Raw genomic sequence first — 4,643 nt, 5'->3', positions numbered from 1 at the left:
AGATGTCAGTCATTTATAGATTTATACATTTATAGGTGAGGGTACTGAGACCCAGAGAGATCACCCAGCAAATTGTAGGTGTTATTACTCCAAATCCAGAGCTCCAAACACCCTAGACTCAAGGGGGTTGAATCAGCTCTAACAGCCTTAAGGGTGATGGTTAAATTTAAAATGGGAACATTTATTATCTAGACTCAAGAGAATGATAGAGAACAGCTAATACTGTACAATAAACTCAAAAGTAGGTCATTGATTTCTAATAGAGAGCCAGTTGTTAAACATTTACACTGTCTTTATCAACAACCACAGCACCCTATCTAGGAATTCATGTAGGTCATTATAAAACAAATGTAGTTCATGTTAAATTACCCAGTACTGAAGGTGTAACTAGAAACACAATAAGTAAAATCATGTTTTATCTCTTTAAATGATTATTCTTTGATGATTCACAATGTATATTTGTCCTTTTTAAAAGAACTGAAGTCATTGTTAAATCAAGTATGAGCCTAATCAAGGTAGCAGTAAGTTAATATTATTTTTTCTTATCTTTTTTTTTTCTTTATAGACACATTAAAATATTCTTGTTGTAAGGATAAACATAACCCCCCTCCACAAAAATATAAAAACTCATGAGAAATAAAGTGAAAGAAAGAGAAAAAATGTTCTTCAGGGTACACAGCGTGAAACCCCAAAATGAGGACATCACCATCACCATCAGTTCTGTCTCAGGTGGATCACATTCTTTATTATAAGTCCAACAGAAGTAAAGTTTTGGGCCAAGATGCTGGAAAGAAGACAGGCACTGTGTTAAGTGCTCCTCCTTCCCCTCAAAAACAACATGAAAGAAACCTCTTAGGGGTGGCTAGGTGGTGCAGTGGATAGAGCACTGGTCCGGGAGTCAGGAGTACCTGAGTTCAAATCTGGCCTCAGATACTTAGTAATTACCTAGCTGTGTGGCCTTGGGCAAGCCACTTAACCCACATTTACCTTGCAAAAATACCAAGAAAAGAAAAGAAAAGAAAAGAAAAGAAAAGAAAAGAAAAGAAAGAAACCTCTTAACAGAAATTTGTTATTTGTTCAACAAAACCCAGAAAGAGAAGTTAGGAGAATACCTACCAAGAAAGTCTGTCTCAGGGGATGGTAGGTAAACCAGGAGACAAGAGCAAAGGGTCAGTGCAGAGACAGCAGCTGGGGAAAGTCAGAAGGACAACCTCAGTGGTAGAGACTTCAATGAGTGGTGGGTGCCAGATCCAATTTTAGCCAGAGTATCCAGCCTGGGGGACAGGAGCTACAGGAGGGTGAGTTCCAGCACAGAGAGTGACTGAGTATCCCTGGAGAGCAGCCAGCTGGGCCAGGGAGCTGAGCTCCATACTTTCAGCAGAGTCCTTTACCCAAAACAAACAATAATCAATCCCCCACCCCCTCAGGCTAAGGCATGGGTCACAGATTTCAAGCAATGGAAAAATATTAACTCCCTCCCCCAGGGTTTAGCACATTATTCAAGGTCAACTCAGACTCTACTGCTGAGGACCTCAAACACTCCAGAGAAAGCAACCAGCACTCCCTACTGGCCAGCTCTTGGAATTACTAAGCAAAGTGAACAAAGCCTCTAGGATCTTCAAAAGCAAACCTCTGAGAGCCAGCCCCCCCAACACAAGATCCTAGGAAGATGAAGAAAGGTCATCATAAGGGGGGTCCCATGGAGAAATACTTAGAAGAAATAGATTCTAACTCAGAGAGATCTAGCACAATTGAGGAGAATATGAATTGGTCTCCAGCCTAGAAAGACTTCCTTGAAGAAATCAGGAAGGAGTTTAAAAATCAATTGGAAAAATTGGGAAAAGAAACTCAAGAGAAAATTAACATCTTGCAACAAGAAAACAAATTCTTGGAAAATACAATTGGACAAATAAAAATGAGAATAATTCCCTCAGATCGTCAATTGGGCAACTGCAAAAAGAAAATGATTCTCTCAAAACTATATTTGGGCAAATGGAAAACTCCTTCAAAAATAGAACTGACCAACTGGAAAAGGAGTTGCAAAATGTATATGGAGAAAATTCTTCTCTAAAAATAAGAATGAAATCAGTAGAAACTAATGACTTCATGAGACAACAAGATTCTGTTAAACAAAACCAAAAGATCAAAAAAAGAGGAGAAAATTTAAACTACCTCACCAGCAAAACCACTGACCTTGAAAGGTCAAATCAAAAAGGGACAACCTGAGAATTATAGGCCTTCCTGAAAACATTGAAGAGGGAAAAAAGCCTGGACTTAATATCACAGGATTTAGTGATGAAAAATTGCCCTGATATCATGGAACCAAAGGGCAAAATAGTTATTGAAAGAATACATAGATCCCCTCAAGAAGGAGATCCCAAAATGGAAAGACCAAGGAATGCTGTGGCCAAATTCCAGAACTAAAGATAAAATAAAAAAATCCTGCAAGCAGCCAGTTAAGAAAAATTTTAAATACCAAGGAGCCACAGTAAGGATTACACAGGACCTGGCCCCATCAAAATGAAGGGAGCAAAGGGCCTGGAATGAGATATTCCAAAGAGCAAGGAAGCTTGGAATGCAGCCAAGAATCCACTATCCTGCAAATCTGAGCCTTCTCTTCCAGGGGAAAAGGTGGATATTTAATGAAATGGGAGACTTCCAATATTTCCTGATGAAAAGACCAGAGCTAAATAGAAAAATTTGGACATCAAACAGGAGGCTAAAGAGACACGTGAAAAGGTTCAAAATGGGAAAAGAAAAAAAACTGCTATCCAATCAGATGAAACTGAATATATGCCTATTTGGAATAGTCTCATAAATCTTGAGAATTGTAACTCTATTAGAGAGAATATGCTTAGCCAGAAGTGATGGACACTCATAACTTTTCTGAGACTCAGATAGAATGATTTAAAATAATACCTCCTTAAAAAGGGGGACAGTAAGGATATGGGAGGATTGAGGAGACTGAATGGGGCAAATCTCATTACATCAAGAGGTACAAAAGACCTATTGTAATAGGGGGAAGAAGGGAGGAGGTGAGAACCACTTGAATCTTCATCTCATCAGACTTGGCTTGAAGTTAACTTAGACACACTAAGTTAAATTAAGAAATTTATCTTACCTTTCAAACATTAAAAGGGGAAAAGGGGAGGGGGAGGGGATTGGGAGAAAGAGGGAACTAACAGAAAGAAGGGAAGAAGGGGAAAAGGGAAAGGGGAAAGAACGGGGAGAGGGGTTGATATAGGAGGGCAAACACACTGAAGGTGGTAGCATTCAGAAACAAAACAGTGGGGAATATGGATAAAGGTGGGAAAGGGGGAAAAATACAAACAAAAGTAAGATAGCATGGAGGGAAATAAATAGTAATTGTAACTTTGAATGTGAATGGGATGTAATCTCCCTTAAAATGTAAGTGAAGGGGCGGCTAGGTGGCTTAGTGGATAAAGCACCGGCCTTGGAGTCAGGAGTACCTGGGTTCAAATCGGGTCTCAGACACCTAATAATTACCTATCTGTGTGGCCTTGGGCAAGCCACTTAACCCCATTTGCCTTGCAAAAAAATGTAAGTGAATAGCAGAGTGGATTAAAAACTGGAATCCTACAATATGAAGCTTACAAGAAACTCATTTGAAGCAGAGAGATACATATATAAAGGTAAAAGATTGGAGCAAAATATATTTTTCTTCAGCTGAAATGAAAAAAGCGGGGGGTAGCAATTCTTATCTCAGACAAAGCAACTGCAAAAAAGATAGTGATAAAAGAGAAAAGGAAGGAAACTATATCCTCCTAAAAGGTACCATATACAATGAAATAATTTCAGTACTAAATATGTATGCACCAAATGGTATAGCATCCAGATTTTTAGAGGAGAAACTGAAAGAGCTACAGGAAGACATAGACAGCAAAATTCTATTAGTGGGAGACCTCAACCTCCCACTCTCAGATTTAGATAAATCATAAATTTAATTTTAATTTAATCATAAATTAAACAAGAAGGAAGTTAAGGAGGTAAATAGATTGTTAGAAAACATAGATATGGAAGCTTCCGTCTCTCCGGCTCAAGATGGCGACACAGGTGCCAACTGTAGCATCAAGCCAATTGCTCCAGGGTCTTCGAAAATGGTATTACAATACTGCAGGATTCAACAAACTTGGGTTAATGTGGGATGACACACTTTATGAAGATGAAGATGTTAAAGAGGCCAAAAGAGGCTACCAGAGAATCTGTATAATGATCGAATGTTTCGTATCAAGAGAGCTCTGGACCTGACCATGAGGCAACAGTTCTTGCCTAAAAAGCAGTGGACAAAATATGAAGAGGACAAATTATACCTTCAACCATATTTGAAGGAGGTTATATGTGAAAGAAAAGAGAAAGAAGAATGGAATAAGAAGTAATTATGTCAAAAAAGAATTTCAATGTTAGTCCTCAAAGTATTTTTAATAGTATGGTTGTACAAAATATGAGGTTAACTAACCATTTATAACTGTGCTGCAAATTTATTTAATTTAAATAAATAACTCATCGGAATTTATGGACTATAAAATTTTCCATCATAATATCCTGAAACTCATTGCATTCACATTAAATCAGTATTATATAATTTCTACTGTCTTTAAGGCTACACACATATTTTAACTGCT

At 37.9% G+C, this 4,643-nt stretch overlaps 1 pseudogene; it reads left to right on the top strand.

Annotated features, from left to right (window-relative positions):
• The first annotated feature begins 4,062 nt into the window (after window positions 1–4,062).
• On the top strand, window positions 4,063–4,403 carry LOC141491637 (cytochrome b-c1 complex subunit 7 pseudogene; annotated as a pseudogene).
• Window positions 4,404–4,643: the final 240 nt, after the last annotated feature.

Source organism: Macrotis lagotis, chromosome 6, assembly GCF_037893015.1.
Source record: "Macrotis lagotis isolate mMagLag1 chromosome 6, bilby.v1.9.chrom.fasta, whole genome shotgun sequence".
Lineage (NCBI taxonomy): Eukaryota > Metazoa > Chordata > Mammalia > Peramelemorphia > Peramelidae > Macrotis > Macrotis lagotis.
Note: the sequence above shows the minus strand (reverse complement) of the source record. Positions and strands in the feature narration are given on the sequence as shown.